The 21,649-nt window shown below is 43.6% G+C and overlaps 1 protein-coding gene across 5 annotated transcripts in view; it reads left to right on the top strand.

Moving 5' to 3' along the window:
- Positions 1 to 21,649, top strand: part of raraa (retinoic acid receptor, alpha a) — a 199,472-nt gene that overhangs the window by 50,042 nt on the left and 127,781 nt on the right. For 3 of the 5 annotated variants that reach the window (XM_034708570.1, XM_034708563.1, XM_034708564.1), the window contains one exon: positions 7,863 to 7,986. The exons of 1 other annotated variant lie outside the window; for it this stretch is intronic. The gene's annotated coding sequence lies outside the window, so the exon portion shown is untranslated. Of the gene's footprint in view, positions 1 to 7,862; positions 7,987 to 10,469; positions 10,506 to 21,649 lie in introns of all 5 variants that reach the window. One more of the 5 variants, XM_034708565.1, reaches the window with a different exon arrangement.

The following is a 21,649-nucleotide window of genomic DNA, read 5'->3' as shown; positions in this document are numbered from 1 at the left end:
TTTATTTCCAACAGGTATACACGAAATTATGCACATCGGAATGCTGCTTAAATTAAATATACTGGCATTTCAATCAGGAGAGACACAGCTTGAAGATTAAATGTTATTTATTACAACTTGATGAACAACAAAGACAAACCCATCAATGTGTAATACCAACATGTAAGGGGGTCTAACCCCCCCAAAAAGGATATAAGAATTCATTATATTTTCATGTAGCTCACTATGACACCCTGAGGACAATGAGTGAATTTGAAGGTTGGAGATGCCAGGCCTTTAAGCCCTCACCCCAGTGTCTGCATGCCAGTCTGCTGGTTAGCTGCAGGTGGAACGCAGACTATAAACTCCTTCTGCCTAAATGAGGATCCCCCCTCCCCTCTCTCTCTCTCTCTCTCTCTCTCTCTGTCTGTCTCTCTCTCTCTCTCCCTCACACACACACACACACACACACACACACACACACACACACACACACACAGTCTCTTTCTCTCTGTCTTTCTCTTTAATGGGGCACTGGCCTGGGGTGCTGAACCAGCTCCCTCCAGAGCAACACACACAGCATGCACACACACTGATCACACGCTACAGACACTCCTGGTTGCCCTTGCACATGATCTGATACCCCCACACACACACACACACACACACACACACACACACACACACACACACACACACACACACACACACACACACACACACACACACACACACACAGAAAGAGAGCAGCAAGGGAAACCACAGCCTCCCAAATTATGCCCCAGTCTGTGCAATGATGAATCTGGTTGGTGATTAGTTAGTTGAGGAGGGAGGCGCACTGCTTAGGCCTTTTAATGGGCTATAATTTGGAAGATAACTGTATTGTCCTATCTCTCTTGACATTTAAATCTAATCAGACCCTGCTGGTTAGCGCTGCGGTCCAAGACGAGGGAGGCTGGGAGGGATGAAAGGCTGCTAGTGGAGAGGGATTGGCCCGTAGTGGGGCATTCATCCCTGTAGGCTGAGGCTGAGCAATTGAACAACAAGGCCTGGGCACACATTAATTCCTCCTTTCCTTATTTATGCATTTTTCCTGACCATCAGTTTAGAGAGCCTGAAATTTAGTAAAAGAAAAACCGCAATCTATGCATACAATCCACCTACTCTTCCACACACATGCCCACATACACACTAACATCACAAGGGAGCCACTCCAAGGCCGCTCCTTATTACCACAGATGAGATGCTCAGTTTGATTAACACTTCTCTTTCATCCTCTTCATTAGCAGAGGAGAGCAGCAGTGAAGCAGCCTCAGCCCCATGAAAAGAGGGCATGAATTAGAATCCACTTATTCCATAGACTGCCACTAATTCCACACAATGGCGGTTAACTGTGGGGAGTAATAAGAAAAGGGTGTTTCTAATTGTTTCTTTGGATGGTGCGGTGCACGTCGTCACAGCTGTTTTGCTACAGAGAACCAGGCAGCAGAGAGAGCCAGCGTTGGAGGGCCTGCACGACTCCATCCGAGAGAGCTCACGAGCAATAAAAGCGTGTAGACGAGCCAATTTCCTCCGGCCCAGCGTCTTTACTGAGCGGAGGAGCCGGGCCCCAGTCAATGAGAACCACCTGGTGCTGAGGGAAGTGATTAGGATTGGCACCACAGTGAGCGAAGAACTGTTTTGTTAAGGAGATCCAAAGATGGGGGTTGAGCGTTGGGAGGGGGTGCTCACTTGAGTTTGGTTTGTTGGAGAAATATTGACGTTAGGTTTTTGTCAGAGCGGGATCTGAGGCGCAGTGTTGTTTTGTTGGTGCTCAATTAGAGGGAAATGTTTTGGTCCCAGCATATGTTTTGGGTTTTGATGCTGATAGGCGAGCGGGTTGGAGCGTGGGACATGCCACAACAGTTGGGTGTTGTGGGTTCAGAACCCACATAGTCCTCACATAACTCAGAAGTCACATTGTTTCAGAGAGAGGCTAACCATGGAAGGGATGAGCACTTTGTTCATGTTGACGGGAATTTTATTGCAACCGCAAAAATGTGTCTGTAAATGCAGGGAATGGTGATAAAATCTGCTGCAGGGCCCACCCGCTCTGTGCTTTGTAACAGTACATCACTCTGACATGGATCTTAAACAGCCTTTAAAATACTCGTCTTGAATTCCTTGGTGCATAGAAATGAGGCATAGCAGTTTGAAATAAAGACTAGAGACTTGTGCTCTAATGAAAAGGATAAGCGCTCCATAAGAAGCCTCCTCATCCCATTACACCCTCATCCCTATACTTTTGCCTTACATAGCACACATGGCCCACAGTGGTCATCACAACAAAAACAGCACTGCCGCCTTCAACACACCCATGATCTGTTTACATGTGCTCCAGGTATTGACAACTTACTGTATACTACCTACCATTTGGCCCCTAATAGCCTCTACATTTGATGACTCTTCTGAATCATCAAGTTGATCTCTCCCTTCACCTGTGTTTGATCAAGTTAGACCCCCAACACCTTCAGTATTTACCTGTAACTACCCCCTCCATACGCTGCCCATCATACCCACATGTGAAGAGAGAATAGATAAGAAAAAAAGAGAAGAGTCTGTAGAGTAGATTTGTTTGTGACATTAAGTAGTTCAACCTTTGTAACACTGCTGCGCTCATCAGTGTCACTCCTTGATCCTTGACCAATCAGAATCAAGAAGGGGCGGGACTTCAGAAATCAACTTTGTCCGTTGAGGTCCGTACTGAGGACAAAAGTTATAACACTTTCGAGGTACAATTTTCAATAGCTGCTGCTAATGCTATGACACGATTCCTTTCAACAGTTTTGACAGTTTCTTGAGGAAATGCCATTGAATGAAAACAAGTATGAAGCATACAGAGCATTTTAAAACAGACCCAACGGTCACTTCGGAGGGAAGCTGAAGTGCAGTGGGACGACTTTCGTAACCTAGTAACCGTGAACACTGGTGAGAAGCGCTCTGCCATTGAGGTTGTGGGCGCTCCCAGTACTAAAAACGGCGGTAGTGGACACTGCACCTATATAGACATTTTAATGTGGGCTCAAGTGGAGTTTTCTGGCTTTTGAAGACAGCCTCAAATGGACACTTGAGAAACTGCAGCTTTTCACATTTCAGCCCTGGCTTGAGTTTGAACGTTGGAGGTTTCCAATTGATCTTTACCGATAGACGTCTATTTGCAGGAAGAAGGATTACTCTCAACCCAGGATGTAACTTTTATCATTGTTTACTGTTGAAGGTGGCAAACTGACAATTACACATTCTATGGAACGCTCTGTCTGCAGTGCAGACAAACTTCCCTTTTCAAGTCCACACCAGAGCAGGCAAGTGATCACAATAACAGAGAGTGTACAACAACCCGGAACAAGTATTCATGACCACTTACGTAGTTCCGGTTTCAGGTAACACAAACACAACAGTTAAGGATCTCTACTGTAGTCATTTCAATGAAGCTGACACACTGAATAACACTTTAATACTGGGAGCAATAATAGTACCCAACCTACTCAACTCAACTCAACTCAACTTTATTTATATAGCACCTTTCATACATAAAAACATGCAATCCAAAGTGCTTCACAGAATAAAAGAGACAGAAAACAACAGCAATCGTAAAATTATAAAAGTCATGATTATAAATAAAATACTTAGTAAAATTAATAAAAATAAGTAATAGTGGAAAGAAAAGTTAAAAATAAGGTAGCGTTAACAAGATCAGAATAGATAAATGAATAATTAAATGAGATAAATAAATGTTCAAGCAATGATTAAAATAATAATGGTTAGAATAATAATTAAAAAAATAAAAATAAAAATAATAATAATAATAATAATAATGCAGTCCAGGGCTAAACATAAATTACTTCAAATTAAAAGCTAGATTAAAAAGGTAAATCTTCAGTTTATTTTTAAAAACACCCAGAGAGCACGCCGTTTCAACATCCAGAGGCAGAGAGTTCCAGAGCGTAGGGGCATAAAAACAGAACCTACAGTATCATTTGTTTGTTGGCTAGTGTTTGTCTAGGGGGTGTAACTGTTTCCTTGAGAGTTTTTCAGCCTATCACAGTGCCTGATACAAAGTGATGGTTAAGGAGAAACCATGTTAAAAGTTTTTTTTTCAGATGTTTTTCTAGGAATGGGTCGCTATCCTAGATATCACAAATGATGGTGGTTTGTTCTGTTACTGGGTTGTTACTGATGTAGACACAGCAGCGAGAGCAGCCGAGGTAGGGCTCAATTTGTAATAAACAGGAATTATCTTTTAGATTAGATAATTACAGCACTCCTCATTCTCTCAAATAGAACCCCCCCTGAGCTCAACTCTGGAGCTTACAGCACCTTTCATCTGCAGCTCGGTCACTTTGATGTTCAGTTAATTTATTTGACCTTTTAATCTAACCGGGCATGTCAGGTCCTTCTCTGCTACCTCGGCTGGTCAAAGCGTGCTCAATGTATGTGTGTGTGTATGTGCGTGCGTGCGTGCGTGCGTGCGTGCGTGCGTGCACTTTGTCATCAAAAGGTTGACTGTTTCATTGTACAGAAGTGTCACTGTGTTTGTGTGTGTGTGTAAGTGTGTGTGCCTTTCCTTCTGTGGTTATCACGGTTGAGTGAATGTTGGCTTGCCGACAGTAGCTCTGATCACATTTGATGATGGAAACACATACCACAGAAGATTGTGTGTGTGTGTGTGTTTTTGAGTGTGTATGTGTGTGTATGGCAAGGAGATCAAGGAGGTCATGATAGTCCTGGATGTGTCCTTAGCTGAGTCTCTCTTTCTCTGCATGTTTTTTTGCTGAATCGGTCTCCATCTTTTCCCATGTCCCCAAATCTGCCTCCATCTTTCAGTTTCTTATTTTCCTGATGATCTATCTGAAGTCCATCAGTTCCTTTTCTACAGCCTACTTGTCTTCTTCCCTCCTCCCGATTCCTCTGCCGAGTGTCCTCATTGTCCCCGTTCCTCTCCTAATCTCTCTTCATCTCTTCATCCCTCCGTGGTCTGGATCTTGGCATTTGAGCCTCTAATTGAGCTGGCGTCACTTGAATACTTGATCCAGCAGGAACAGTAGAGAATCCCGCCATTGTTTTCTGTGCCCAGTGCTAGGAGAGAGAGAGAGAGCGAGAGAGAGAGAGAGAGAGAGAGAGAGAGAGAGAGAGAGAGAGAGAGAGAGAGAGAGAGAGAGAGAGGAGTTTTAAAGAATGGGGGGGAAAGTATGACCAGCTATGCAATATTTTGACAGGATATCAGTTGCAACACTGTATTATTAATGCTTTCTATTAATGCACTATTTTGGCTTGAATTGACAATTTTTCTAACTAATGCATGCTTTCTGATGTTCAGCAAACAAAACATTAATCGGTTTCTGTCTTTGCAGAGTGAACATTTGCAGGTTTCCTTCTCTTCCTCATGTATGAACTGACTCTCAGCATGTTTTTTGACTGCTGTCTGAGACATCAGGCGTTTTTAATCTCAGTGAAAATGGTGCCTGCTGCTGTTCTCTGACGGAACGACTGAAAAAAACTGAACCAATAGAACGAAATGGAAGTTACATAAGTCAGCTCATATCCATCTCACTTGAGTCTGCAACCATGTGTCTTTAAAAGCTTTACTTTGGAACAACTCAATTGACGTAATTCACATTTTTATCCGCAGAAGCAGATAAGATTTTTTTCCCCTTCAGCCAACCCACTTTTTCAAAAAATGAAATGAAGCAATAGCATACTCCTTTTCCAAAATGTGTTTGACAGCTACTTCTCCTCTTCACTAACAAATCCCAACACACACACACACACACACACACACACACACACACACACACACACACTCATGATGCACACACACTCATGATGCACGTATACTGAAAGGCACAAATACCTTGGAACAAATCCCTGGCTGGCTCTGTGCTGCTGAGGTGCTGATCAATCAGGGTGAGAATGTGTGGTCTCCCCCTTTTTTTTTTTTTTTGATGCAGCACATAGTTGTAATCTTCACCCTTCACTTTCTGCCTGCAAGGCCCTGGGGCACAGTGTGTGATTATATGTGTGTATTTGTGTGTGTGTGTTAAAGAGAGAGAGAGGGAGAGAGGGGGAAAATGGGCAGAGTGAGGTTACTTTAGTTGGGAGTCAGGCTTTTTCAGGTGAGAGGCAGAGGAGGAAAAAAAAAGAGAGTATATGCGCTAGTGAGAGAGTGATGGTCTGAGTTCTCGAGTTGCAAACGGAGGGAGGACCCACTGCTTGATGCCCTACAGGCACCTAATATAGCTTACACACACATAGACTCAAAGACACAATCACGCTCACACGGAGAAAGAAATGGTGGAAAAACTGAAATATGAAACAGCGGCTGCACATACAGTAAGAGACACAGTGCCTACGAGCATACACACTCTGACATGTACTATAAACTGCTTGTGCGGGTGCGCGCGTGTGTGTGTGTGTGTGTGTGTGTGTGTGTGTGTGTGTGCGTGCGTGCGTGTGTGCGTGCGTGCGTGTGTGTGTGCGAGTGAATGTGTGTGTACATGTCTTTGTTCTGTCTGGTTGTCCTCTTGGCACGTAAATCATAATGGATCTCATTATCCAACTGGGCTGACTTGGTGGGGCCTGTCTGGCTGGAGATGATAGCTGGATGGCTGAAGGGTTACCACTGCACACACGAAAACACACACACACATTCAGCTTTAACCTTGTATGCCTGTTATTTACCTGGCAAAGGAGCATACAGATTTGATTGTCACTCATCAAACGTCAACAGAAGGAGAGAAATCTACACACTCAAGCAGTCTGGCACAAAGACACACACACACACACACAGAGTTTTATCCGTGTGCACGTTATTCAGCCGGTGGAGCTACAGTTGCAGCATATACATTTCATTTTCTTGTCAAACACCAACAGAAGGAGAGGCAACTACACATTCATGCACACACACTCATGCACACACACTCATGCACACACTGGTGTGTTTGCAACTCATCCAGACACAATGGACATTAGTGGCTCAGCTTGCCGTCAGACAGAAGGGGAAGTGATGCAGAGCAGAGGGAGGGATAGATGAAAAATGGAACTTATCGTCTTTCTCCCTCAATCTAGTCATCCCTCCCCTTCTCCTCCCCCCTCCCTTTTCCCTCCTTTTCCCCTCTCTCTACCACCCCGTCTCCTATCCGTCACTTGTTTGGAGGACACCGGCAGATGCGGATTTGTCCCTCGAGGTGAGCGGGGGCTTGTGCTGCCATCTTTTCCTCCCCCTTATCACAGCACAGTCTCCCACACAGGACACAAGTGAACCATGAATCACTGGTACGAGCCATGCAGAACACATCAGCTGCGAGGAAAAAAACAGGTTGTTGTGTACCAGTAAATCACATATTTTGCAACACACACTGTATCTGCTGTGTATCCGAGCAGCGCTGGCTTTTTTATGCTGTGAATATAGGCGGAGCAGCCGGTTGCTCGTAACACGGTTAGGGCCTACACCATTTGTCTGGACATGACCATTACCCGAGCCAATTACTGGCTGCTGTACAGGCCGCTCGCCAACAACCTAATGTTTTCCCGTCATGCCTCCCCCCACCCACTGAACCCCTCCCTTTACAAACACACACACACAACAGAAAGAGGGGGCGAAGGGGGATATAGATAGAGAGGAAGGATGAGGAGCCTGAGGCAAAATCCCCCCACCCTTACCCCACCCAACTGACTGACTGATACAGCTAATAAACTTTCATTTAAGCTAATGTTCCCTTTTTTTTCTCCTCTCTCCCCCTTCTCCCCCTAATCTCTCACTCCTTTCGTATCTTTCTCTCTTCACTCTCTATTTTTACTCCCTACATTTCCACTCTCCTACTCTTCTTTTCCCGTCTGTGCACCAGAAGAAGGGCTCATCCGAGCAATCGATGCAGGCAGTCCACCAGCCGGAAGCCCAGTTGGCCGAAGAGCGCACTACTCAATCAGTCTGAACTGCAACACACAAAGAGCTGCTGGCGACCCACAGAGGTAGACACACACTCTATATAAACAGCAGTAGATCCTGAACCCAACACTTTTTTGTAAACCATGCCTTGAAACTGAAGTAGACAGGATACACAGAAATCAAAACAAGCCAACAACGACAACATCACACATCCAGTTTTTAAAATAGCTCACTCTGACCAGAGCACTTTGGCTCACGTCTCCTCGCCACTGCCAACACTTCTATCTCCAAATACTCTAGGTGCTCTGCTAATTAAACTTCCAGACAAAGCGACTCCTTTATTTAGAGCAGCTTTTGTCTCACACCACATTTGTTTCTGTGTCCATGCTTGCGGTTTTTCCCATGCTGGTTACCTTGTCAGTGTGTGTTGACATTGGACGTGCTCCCTGCAACCACACTGCAAGCAGCTGCTACACTTTCACTGCTTTAGCTGGAGGGGAGTGTGAAGAAGATGCAGTATGTAGGTGTGTGTGTCTACGGTGACTGAACGCCAGGTGAAGCGGCTAAGATTGAAAGGTGCAGCAGAGACTAAGTGGGATCATGTTTGAGACGTGTCTCGCCATAAATCAAAATCAAAGTCCAAGGAAAGTTTTCTATTTATTAACAAAACACTCAAAAAATTCATTACCAGGGCACTGGTGGCCTAGCGGTCTAAGCGCCCCACACACAGAGGCTACGGTACTCGTCGCAGGGGTCAACGGTTCGATTCCCGGCCGGTCGACCATTTCCTGCATGTCTTCCCCTACTGTCTACTCCCCATATTTCCTGTCTCTCTTTAGCTGTCCTATGGAATAAAGAAAAAAAGCCCCAAAAATATTAAGAAAATAAAAAAATAAAGATAAAATTCAATACCAAAAAAGATCTAAATAAACGACGATAATGTCGATGAAGGTGGCGGTCCGCAAAAAATATTCCCCCCCACTCACCCTCTTTGTATACCTGCCGCCACACAACTGAACAGGTACTTAAAAGGTAAAACACACCCATGAACCCAAAACCGGAAATGAAGTAAACCATAAAAAGGAAATAATCATGATTAACAAATAAGACATGCAAATCAACATTATGGCCCCTACACCAGGTTTTATGTCATTGACTTCTCTTGCCTGTATGCGTGCTCACATGTTCTGTATGCGTCGGCGTATCTGTTTTTAAGTCTACAGTGTCGATGTGTTTCTGCAGTGTGTCCTAATATCGTGGAAATGAGGACCTTGTTCTTGTCTTTCATTGGTTGCTTGGGATAAAATACAGTATTTTAACGTCATGTCTATAAAAACTATTCTTTTTTAAGGCTTTTTAGTCTCACAGTGGTTTCTGACCATCCCGTGGTTGAAATACTAAAAATGCTGATACCACAACTTCCCAGACCCCAGAGCAATGTCGTAAAATTAAGTTGTTTTGTTCCACCACCAAAACCCAGAGGCCTTGAAAATTAACAATAATATGTAAAGGAGAAGCAGCCAATCTTAACATTTGTCCATGACTAATCAATTTTCAAAGTAGTTAGGCAATCATTTTAGCAATTTTTGCAGCATGTTTCATGCAGGACAAAATTCAAAGACAACATCAGTCTTTTATCATTGCCTGAATATTCCTCATCTTTCTTTTTGACATTACACACAATTTTTCTTCAGTTGTCACAAAGGGATATTTCAGGTTTGTTTAAGGTGAGTAGTGTGAGGTACTTAGCAGAGTTAAGTGTGCTACATATAGTAGATAACAGTCAGATAACAGGACAGTTCCTGATTGGAGGAGCTGGCTATGGGTAAACTAAGATAAGCTAAGCTAAGCTGTTGGCAGGGTCACTACAAACATACACATGTGGTCCTACAAGTTCCACATGTGAAAAAAACATTTCATTTTCAGTGTACTATACATGTTTGGATTCCTTAACACTTCACCTTGATGTAAGCAGCTATGTTTCTTTAATTGCACAACTGTACCCATACTTTTTTATCAAGAGTACAGTTGAGTTATTTGGCGCTTCTCTTGCGTAATCCTCACAGAGCAGTAACCTCCCATACACACACTTTGACATGCACATGCACACACATCCCTGCTGGCTTTCAGCCCCATATCACCTCTGCTTCTATCCTTGATGCCAGCTGAGTAGTGAGATGACTTTGTTCCACCATCACGCCTGTGTGACATTTACATTAACGGTGCAACGTTACAGAAGCATAAAAGTTCCATCTTAAACTGTCAACGTAAAAAGAGGATTATATCACCCTAGCAGCTGAATGCGGCATAATACTTTTCACAGCATGCGTAGGAATACAGGGCTGTAGTACAGATAGAAACGTGGTGCCGAAGGATGGCTTGGGAGAGGGAAACAGGAAATGTGGGGAGAGTGGAAGATGATGCACCAAATGCTGTCTGGACTGGGAATCAATTCTATAACCAGTGTGAGGACTGCAGCCTCTGTATGCAGAACTGAGCTAAGACTAGCGTCACAAAAATTGCAAACTTGAAACTCTTTTTTTTTTTCTCCTGACGCTGTTTGCAGCTCTACAGGCCTTGTCTATTACCTCGGAAACATACTGTAAGTACCTCATTTAAAAACTTCCCAAAACCTGAAACCCTCACCCCTAACCCCTTTGAAGACAAAATTTGTCAAGTAAAGCTGAAACAAAGTAAACTGTTTATTTCCCACCTTAGCCTTGTGATAATTGGATCCTCGAGACCTGCGTACTTAAAACTGTGCTACATCATGCGCAGCCTCACTAATTGAAATCATCTCTTCATGTGCCACAAGTCAGGATCCATTAAGACAGATTAGACCTCAACGATCAGTACAACATGGCAAATCAGGGTCATCAGATGGCAGAGGAGAGAAATCCCTGTGCATGTGCTCTCTGGCTCTCTGCTGCAGAGGTACTCTGCCAGGGAGAGAGTTAAGCACACAATCTGGCTCACTTCTGTCAAGGATTCTTCGTGCTTTTGATACCTTAAAGTAAAGTGTTTGATCTGTTGAGAGTGCTACAGCCTGAGGTAGAAGTGCCTCCTTCTTTTACTCGCTGACCTTTAGGTGAACACACACTCCTATCAGTCAGTATGCTCTTGTTCTGTCTCTGAATTATTTTGAAGATACACGAGAAGGAGGTAAAGGATGTTTTTTTCCTTTCATGAGTATGTAACTTATGTATGCATCCAAAATACTGTCCTTCAAACTCCTGCATTATTAGCACACTTCAAACCTGACACCATGTGGGCGCAACCCTGCTCGGAGCAGCAGCAGCACCCTACATCCTCTGTCACTGGAGGTGTGCCACAGAAGGCGAGGCAGACAGTCTTAGTATTTTTTAATAAGACAGCAATAACAATAAATCCTGCAGGCTAATCACCCACTCGCCACTTTTCTTCTTCTTCTCCCCCCGCCCCCAAACCCAGAGCGATGCAGCATTACGCTGCTGCCGCCTTCAATTACACCATTCATCATGCGTCTTATCTGGCCGCCGCTTTGATTGAGTGTGCAACGGGAGGCGTTGCATACCCGGCACTCTCTCCACTAGCATGTGTTTATGTGTGTGTGTGTTTTGAGGCTGTTGACAGGAATTGAAAACTGCATTTTGGAGGATGTGTGTGGGTGTGTGTGTGTGTGTGTGTGTGTGTGTGTGTGTGTGTGTGTGTGTGTGTATGGGATGTATTGGGATGCATGACGGGGAAGAGAATTGCATAAAGGGTGAGGGAATGTGTGTGTGCAGATCTACAGGAGTGTATAAATCAAAACCAGATGATCGTTCCCCCCCTCTCTGATCCGCTCTGTCTCAGCGAGCACATTTCTCTTTTCTCCCCTCCTACTGTCCCTGTACTTCCTTCCTCACCCCCTCGTTTTCCCCCTCCTCTCCACCTCCTCCTCTTCCTCTTCCTCTTCTTCTTCTCTGGAACAGATTTGTCTGGGGGCCCCTCTTCTAATCTCCAGCAGTGCCGGGCGTTAGGAGACGGGCGACAAATTTTAATAAGCAACTGGGCACTGTAATTTAGCGGCCTGGGAGGGAGATTAGGCTGATTGATGCCGGGCTCGCCTAATGGCCCGGCCTACGGCGCCCGGCCCCCAAATTGGTGGTAATGAAAGTTTTGTGCAAATTGAGATGGAGGAAAATAAGGCGTCCTCTCATCTCCCTTTGCTCTCTCTGTCTTCATTCAATCAAAGTATTTCTCTCTTTCTGTTCCTGCTTTTCTCTCTATTTGCTCTCTCGATCTTTTCGACAAGGTGCGCCCTTGTGCGTTTCCTGCACTTTTTACACTCTACATCTACCGCACTCTCTTTCACAGCTGTCTTTTATTGTCCCATCATGCCCTCTTGCCTCTTCATCTTTTTCTTCCTTTTTCATGCTCCTTGCTCGCTCTGCCTCTTCACCGAAATCGATTCATCCCTCCTCTTTCTCTCCCTTTCTTTCAGTTTTATAGTTTTTCCCAGGCACTCCAGAGTCACTTTCTGTCCCTACTTAACTCCGTCTAATAGCTTATTTACTTTCACTCACGTCCTCATTTGCTCCCCACCTCCTCCTCCTCCTCCTCCTCCTCCTCCTCCTCCTTCTCCTCCTCTTTCTTGGCCGTGTCTGTAGGAGATGTATTTGTGTGTGTGTGTGTGTGTGTGTGTGTGTGTGTGCAGATGGCTCAGGAGGTGTTTTCTGAGTAGCCTCTGTGTTGTCAGGACAGATTCATCTCCATCTACAGGCAGACAGAAGGACAGGGATGACGACTGTCTCCCTTCACCTCCTCTTTGTTTTCTATATTCTTCTCTTTCTCTTAGGTCCCACCTGCTTTTTCTCTTCATCGCACCAAATCACTTTCAGCTGGCCTGCTACGCTGACAGGCGCCTTGTGCCATGCTTTATTAGACCGGGGAGATTTCCAGGCCACCTCTGAGGATATGGCGAATACTTGTCCAACACTGAGTCCCACATGGCAGACTGTTCCATGTATTTGTCAGATGGACCAGAAAGTTCTACCCGGCAGTTTAGTGTACGTCATTTTGCAGTAATCTGTCTTTGAATACTTTATTTTTGTAGTTTAATAGAGTTTTAATGTATCTGAACTTTCCTTGAGTTGTTCTCTGCTCTACATTCAAATACAGAATAATAACTTAAGCTTTGATGAACTGAAGTGGAGTTGTAGATTAGTACAGATATGCATCATTGTGGTTTGGCATCCTGAGGCTGAGATGCACTTGCTTTAAACTTCAAATTTGCATGCGATTGATGGCTGCCCTGCTTGCTCTGTGTGTTTGGAGTGTCGGCTGTGCATGTCCTCAAAATGACAAGATGTAGATTGCGATGACATTTGAAGAAAACTGATAGACCGACTTTGAAATAGTCCCCCAGGGCGTAAAATTAACACCCACCAATTTTGTATTGCATGAGAGGTTTTGTTTTCATACTTTTGCCCATTGCTGCCAACTGTCAGGTTATTTATTTTTTTATTTTTTCAATATATATATATATATTTTTGCCTTTATTCAATTGGACAGCTGAAGAGAGACAGGATATGTGGGGAGAGAGCGGGGGAAGACATGCAGGAAATGGCCGCGGCTGGGAATCAAACCGGCGACCCCTGTGACGAGGACTGTAGCCTTCGTACGTGGGGCGCTTAGATCACTAGGCCACCAGTGCCCCCTGTCAGGTTATTTTGACCCTTGTGGCGCGCTGTACTTGTGTTGGGATTTAATACGTCGGGAACGGCATGACGTCAGCTACTGGAGTTCTGTTCATTCCCTTAGCTTGAAGAAGCACGGTGGGAAGAGGGTTTTGAGGAGATTTGGCAACACATTCTCGGCGTGAAGCCACCACAAAAAAAATGATAAACAAAGAGGCAGGATATGATCAAGAAGAGGAACAGACAGCTTTTTTTTTTGGCCGGTGAAAAATATTTTTGGCTGGTAAATTTTTGTAGGTCACTAGCTGATGGCAGATGAGGTAAAAAGTTAATTTTATGCCTGGTATTCCCCTCATGTAAGTTGGGGTTTGCCACTGCTCTCTGACAAATGTAGCATAATTATCAAAATAGCTGGACCTGTTCAATTCTAGAGCTCGACTTCGAAATCTGCAAAACTAAATGAAGGCAAGTCCCGGACTGTTTTGTCTCGGGATTTTCTGAAGTGACCATTTACCAGTCGTTAAAATAGAAATTTGAATTCCCACTAACTGACTAGCATTAAAGTAAGAAGACAGTCAATATTCAGCACAACTTTTTAAAAAAGGCTAAACACAGAATCATAATGTGCGCTAAATGTTGAATTGGTTTGCTGAGTGGAGCTACGCTTAGCAGAGCTAGCACAAATTTTAAGTCTTCCTTGCAAGTTATAATGTGACAATGTCATTAAGCAGATGCCTTTGTCCAAAGTGACATACATCAGAGGGGACTACCCTGTACAGCTTAGAAAAAAACCAAGTCCAGTGTTTCAGGCCTGTAAGAATGAAAATATTAATAATTGTATTAAAGCTATTCTGGTGCTGACTAGTTAAAAGTAAAAATGATTAATGGCTTGGTCAGCATCACATTACATCACTCGTTACATCTGCACATGGGAGAAATGGAGTAGGGACAGTGTGTTCTGTCCACGGGTCATCAGTCACTGGAGCTGATATGCAATTATGTCAATCACGGGGTCACTAAGACTAATTCAATCTTATAATGACCATTATAAAAACATTCCTCGAGAGTCACCATGTCTGTTACGTACATCCAGTAGTTGCACACAGACTGAGCTTTCTTGGAGGTATCCTTTACGACACGGGTTTAAGCATAGCTGGTCTCCTAAATATGAGCTATAAGTTCCTAAATATACACCTGAAATAAATGGGACAAAAACTAAGTTAGTAGTGGTAGCAGTAGAAATGTATTTAAATTTGCATCGAAACTTTCTCCCCACCGGACAACACATAAAAGTTGAATCAAATGAAATAAAAAGGAAAAAACAAAATAGAATACCTTTAGGGATTATATACATATACCCTGTTTACGTAACATATCCTGTGAGGCAAGCCTTTGAGCAACTACATTTGAATTGTACCATTATAAAGAAAAAATTTCAAACATTTAATAAAAAAAAAAGCACTGGAGCAAAGTCAATGTTAGTTCTACTGACTGCAGTGATTTAATTTTATTAAATTTATAATTATCTAATTTTAGTCTCCAAAATATCATGTCTGAGGTTCAGTTAGCTTAGCACAGCAACTTTATGCCTCTGAGTACATGTCAGAGCATTTCTTTTTAACTTTTACTTCAGCTGAGAAATCAGTATTTTTACTTTTACCAGTCAGTGTTTTTGTACAAAGCATCTACATTCCTACTTGAAACAAAAAGAAAATAATTTGCTTTCTTCTTCCTCCTTTGCTGAGGTTTAAATGAAAGATTTCTGTAGATAAATGTATTGCATCCTCTCTGCTTTTGTAAAAAGCAGGTTGCTTTGAATTGATAAAAAAATAATTAAATGATAGCTTCTTGGAGACAGTGCCACCTGTAAAAGGAAAAACTTTACAAACACAAACTCAGGGAGGAAGACATTGATCTTAATATTGTGCAATGAAGAGGCGCTAAAAAAATGACTGCTCTGCAGCAAAGATGTCAAAGCAATCAAGGATTTCTGTGTGTGTGTGTGTGTGTGTGTGTGTGTGTGTGTGTGTGTGTGTCTGTGTGTGTGTCTGTGTGTGTGTGTGTGTGGGTGTATGTGAGTTTGTATGAGGCACAGGAAACTGAGGTTTCATAAGTAATGCATGAGCAAACGAGTGTCCTTACAGAATCTCTAACTTCCCCCAACTACCACTCCCTTAAAACAGAGAGGGAGAGAAAGAGAGAGAGATGAAAACAGAGCGGAAAAGAAACCTATGAGCACTAAATGGAGAAAACTGGAGAGTGGCCTTGGGGAAAAAATCATGAGGAAGCTATTGGTGTGGTGGGATGGGGTGGGCCGCGCTAATTCAGCGGTAATGGAAGACCACAGTATTTCATATTTATTTTGATTTTCCAACTTTCATAAAATCCCCTGAGAGTGAATGTAAAGCAGTACATTTCCCTGTAACTTCTGACCCTGAAGGACTTCATCTCATGATATGTTAATGTGTGCATGTGTGTGAGCTTTATGTGTCATCTATACAGTTGAATGTGTGGGTGTGTGTGTGTCTAAATGTTCGCCTCCTGTTCCCCAACAACAGAACGGCAGTCTACCGGCGTTTCTTCTGTCCCCCTTTTCTGTTGAACTCCCACACATCTCTCCCTGCATGGTATTTCTTTAAAAAGACGTCGCTGCCGAACTCGTCTTCCTCCTCCTCCCTCGCTGCCACCTTGAGTTATACACTGATCTATCATTAATAGCTGCATTTGCATTTCTCTCCCTCTGAGGTGCTTGTGTATATAGTACGAAACTAAAGCACATCATTAAACAAGAGAACATCCTGAATTCTCGCTATGACAAAAGCGGAGCTGGGTAGGAGGAGGTAATAACAGCAGCACACTTGGAGTGTTCCCAACATAAAGCGTGTTCATGGTTCTTTAAATAAGCACTCCCTCTTCTGTTCCCTATCAAGGCCTCCTGTAAAGCGTGTTTCCTAACTCATATTGCACAACCAGCGTCCTTTTGCAATTTCCTGGATGAAAATGAGCTTTTATTCCAAACCTAATCAGCACTCCCACCAAGGCTACAGAGAGAACTACCAAAGCCACTGGTTTGATTCAGCTGGGTCTGGTAGCTCAGCCTGTAAATGAGTGGCAACCGCCTGTGAAGTTTATGCTGGCGAGAGGCGGCCCTTGTTGATTGCTCACCAAAGTCTGTGGTCGGGGATCCCAAACATCACAATATAATCTTGCTCCCTAAATCCTGACGACTGGCGGAATTTGATGTGGTTGAAGAGCTGGTGTGGATAATTTCAGATCCAGTGCAGCAGTCTCTTTCCACAAAAGCTGTTAAGACTCTGTACGGTTCACACCCGGCTGGCCAGAGCGGTTTGTTGGAGTTGATTGTTTATTTCTCTTTGGGGGAGGTTTGTATGTATGAGACGGACGACGGAAACACAGAATGTGGCTTGGACCATAAACTCGTGGGAATTCTTGGTTCCTGGTTTCATTTTTACAGTTGTAGCTTGTTTAAGGCGTCTGGTGGTCAGGCGTGCAGTAATTTGGCACTTTTCGCCACATTGCACAAGTTTTTTATGCACGCCAGTACGCCTAGATGTTTCTTAGAGAGGCCATTTTGATAAATAAACCCTTGGGATTCCAGCAACAGTGGACAATGGCTGGCTGCTCCTGCCTTTGCCTTAGCAGATTTTGATTCCAGGACAATTTGTTTGAAGGGTTTCTTGAGATACAGTGTTTGACTTTGATTATCTGCCTCCGAGTGATTATCTACCTCTCCATGATATAGACTACTGGAGGGGCAATAATGCAAGACGCCAAGCCTCTGCTCTCTGATCGCTCTCCTCCCACCTCATAGCTTCATGGTGAATGAAGCTTTAAGATATTAAATGGGCCGACAGAGTGCTTTGATTTTCCTCTTCATGTGATCATTGGATATGTCTGATGGTATAGGCTGTAGGGAAGGGGATGGTTGTGGAGATGTGAAGCAGTGTTGCAGGGGGGAAAAAATGAGGGGTTGAAGGTGCAGGGCGAGGTGCTGATGGGAAGGAGATGAATGGCATGCCAGTGTCAGAAGTGGTCTTGTGCTGAGGAAGGAGTAAGGGGAGAATGAAAGGGAGGATGGAAAGGAAGGAGGGCTTGACTGATTAACCTGTTTACCTCCCTGAAAATGCTCCAGGCGCCATTCTGATTAAAGTTCAGTCTTTCATCTATCATCGCCTTGGCCAGCTCGAACCTTAAGAGTGAGCTGCCGATACCGAACACTGTCAAAAGGATGGAGTCTCCAACTTCACCACCACCCTAACCTCCAAATGCAAACCTAATACTTGAGTAGTCCTTTCATTTGCAACACCTTCTCCCTTGTCAAGCCTTAGCTTCTTATAATTCTGTTCACATATTTTAACTTTGCATGTATGTGTCTCTTTATCTTCTCCTCCCACTCTGCTTCTAAGCAGCTTCCTCTCAAGACTCACTGCTTGTGCGTCTCAGCCTGTTTCCTCCTCTGATGTGCTTTCCCAACTCGAGGCTTTTAGCACCTACAGCGTAATACGATTACACCCGTTTGGGGACGCGATATTGTCAACGGCTTTCTAAAAATATCCCTCCAGTCCACTCGCAGCAGAAGCAGCGCAGAAGCTCTGCAAGTGGACCGAATGCAGCAACAAGCAGAGGCAGCGCTGCACAGAATGTTCTGTCCAGTGAAGCACAAATGTTAGCCCTTTAAAAGCTTTTTGCATCGTCATAGGCCCAGTGTGTGTGAGGACAGCCAGATGGGGAAGAAGAAGACAGGGGATAGCAATTAGGTTCGGCCACAGACTATAGGGGTTAGTGAAGGAAAACAGGTGCAGTGGAGGTGAAGGCCTGACTGTTTGAAAGGGGTTGTCCTTACAAGCCCTCTAGAACCTATGTTGTTATGAACTTTGGCAGGACAGAAGGAAGTAGGATGAGGTTTTTAAAAATATCCCAAGTCAGTGAGGGAGGAGCTAAGAGAATGGGTCGGGAAATAAACTAACTATGGCAGAGATAACTGTTTGTCACCCAGAGTCACCAATAACGTCTTCAAATCACAAAACAAGATGTAAGAGATAATGAATAGTGAGCAGGTGGTTATGCAGACTAGAATCCCTTCAGGGTGAGAAGGATCCTGACAGGATTAGATTATAATTTGCAGTAATTTGAGACTGAAAACAACTTTTTTTGCCACAATTTATTTTTACCATTTTATAATGCAAATGGAAACGTAAGTTTTTGCCACAGTGTCAACAAGCAGAGGTGAAATGTGCTGGACTCCTTCCTATGATTTGAATTAATAAGTGTGAGGTCAGGTTGTCCCTAGCATTGCTTCTTCTGTTGAGCATTAATCACCAATGTCGTTGGGTGTTGACCATAGACTGTATAAAATATTGACGAAGTATCCGTGACGTCATCCATCTGTTAATGAAGAGCTGTTTTGAGGCCAATAGTCGGCGGGAACCATAGTGCTGCTGTCGAGCGATTGTGACGTAAAGAGGCAGGCTTTGAGCCTCCTAGCCAACAGCTACAGTGTTCCTGTCTGTCAATCAAGTCAGCTGTGCTTCTCATTGGAAGACTTGTTATCTCAATATCTTCGAAATTGCCACGTTATGAAAAATACACCCCCCCTACAGTGTGTACCGATGGAGAAATCAGCTATCCAGACTACACTCGTCTTTTGTACCAGGCTGTAAACATGTTTATTTCTGCTGTAAATATCGCCTTTTTTGAGTTGGTGTGTATGTGACTTCTGGCACTTCCCCATTGGACTCATATTCTAAGATCGGAGGTTGCCGCATGGTGTTGACCATTTAGAATCCAGTATCCAACACAGCTGGGTAATAATGAAACAATGATGATGAGGGACCCCTGAGCTTAATTATTAACAATTCTTTCCAACCTAAGCCATGCCTTATTGATACAGAACCAGTCCCAGTTTGCTTTGACCATGTCAGGTTTTTGATTATGAAATGTTGTCTTTGTATTGCTTTTATTGAGTTTGAAAGGCTTTATTTCATCTTCTTACTGAAGCAGTATTCTGAAACATGTTTAAAGATTTGAAGTTGCCCACCCACAGCTGTTTGCTTTTCCCTTCCCAGTGTATGATAAAGAAGGATCCCCTGTGAGCAAGCAGTGTTCATCGCACACAATCAGCACCCATGATTTATTAAAAATATGGGATTCGATGTCTGTTTTGTTGCCACCCGAACCCCCCACTAACTCAGCTGGACTCCTCCGCTGACTTCAAATTTCACAAACTGTCCTCAAATCATCATGTCCTTCTCAGTGTTGATCCACTAGGATCTTTCTGCTCCCCACTTTTTAGCGATGGGTGGCAGAAAATTAGGTCAGAGCTGTGTTTGATCATGCTTGTACTCCCATTTTATTTTTAAAAAATGCTTCTTTGTTTTCCCGTTCATTTCGCTCTCCCTGTTCCTCTAATCTCCTCTCGCTTTATCTTCCACTTTCTGGCCTCCCCTCTGCCAGTGAAAGTTGACTGAAAACACATGGGCATCAGCCTGCCTAGTCATGCCTCGGCACACGATCCTCGCCGTCAGTCAGGCCAAACACAAACCACAACCAGCTTTCACTTAAGTTGTGTTTCTTGCTCTGTTTCCAGAATGCCAAGGCAGACAATGATTTGTTTGTTTGTTTTATTTGTTTAGCATTTTAGCAGCTTGTACCACGAGTGCGCAATGAGGTTCTTGCATTTTCTATGGATATGAATGACAGGATGTTTTTTTTTTTTAGCATGAAGATTTTAAGCCTCTTGGGTTAAAGCCTAGACAGATGTGGCATGCATTAACACCATATGGCAAACCAGAAGAAGCCCTTGTTCGCCATTAGCTAACATCTAATAAAGAGGTGTCAATTTGATGACAACTGTGAGATTGGCTAGTCTGGGAACGAAGGAAATGCTGATAAAGACCTCACTGTGAAAAAGACTAGCACTTCTGCTTCTTTGTGGCTGCTTTGGTTTATTGAAGTGTTACCATCACAGGTGTTGAATAGTTTGAATCATGGCTAACAGCAGGAAATCATAGGAGCTTTTGTTTTTGCTAACATGCACACTTTAGTTTTCTCTGTTTCTTGTACGTCATTGCAATATTGAAAATTGTTGCACTTGCACGTGACAGAATTTCCTTCCTTAGCAGATCAAGAATGAAATTACATTGTTTTTTCATAAAGAGAACATAAGGAATATGTAACCACATGGATGGCTGTGTAGCTCTATTATTACCCTGTGGTTTGCAATCCTGCTAGCTACTGGTACCATACTCAAGCTTAGCATACAGTAGCTTTGGTAGCTGTGAGGTATGGACCCACTGCCTGGCTTTGACCAGTTGCCTGCAACCCACCTTCCTCAGGTCACTTGTATTAAATTGAAGAGCCTTTTCAATTAAACCAGCACTTTACAGTAGGGGTGTAACGATTCTTTTCAACAACGATTTGATTCGTATCGTGATTCGTGGTTGCCGATACGATTAAAGGACGATATTGGTTTATTTAGAACGATACGATCCGAAACGATTCAGTGACTTGAAATCAATTCAGTAACTTTTTAGCCAAAAATTCAACCAGTGTGACTGTGAAATGAACACTTAGATACTGGACAGTCCTAGATTCCTGTTGTTTCTTGTAAGGGAATAAAGTATAAATTAATTATGGATATAAAAAAACAAGTAAACAACAGAGTTTTGTCCTAGTCTCTGACTAAACATGCTGGTGAGGCCTGAGGCTTCTGCAGAGCTGACGTTACCTTGCGCTGCTGCTACAGCAGGAACGCTGCAAGAGGTGCCCGGGCGGTCAGCGTTGTGTGAAATCCCATGGCACTTTAGTAGGTGGTTGGATACATTTGTTATGTTGCCGTGGTACTTTACTTGACCTTTACATATCCTACAAACAGCGAGCGACTTATTTAGAACATCTCCGTCTTTGCAAAAGCCAAAGTGTTTCCACACACTGGACCGCAATGGTGGCTTGATAATTTTTTGCTCGCTGGCTTCTCCTCTGCTATCTGCCATGCTATGTTTTGTTGTCTGCTGGCGCGTGGCGATGACATCACAGACGGTCGGGCTGAATTGAGTTATGTTTAACGTCT

The sequence above is a fragment of the Notolabrus celidotus genome, chromosome 18 (genome assembly GCF_009762535.1).
Source record: "Notolabrus celidotus isolate fNotCel1 chromosome 18, fNotCel1.pri, whole genome shotgun sequence".
Taxonomy (NCBI): Eukaryota; Metazoa; Chordata; class Actinopteri; order Labriformes; family Labridae; genus Notolabrus; species Notolabrus celidotus.
This window is presented reverse-complemented; position numbering and strand designations above follow the sequence as displayed.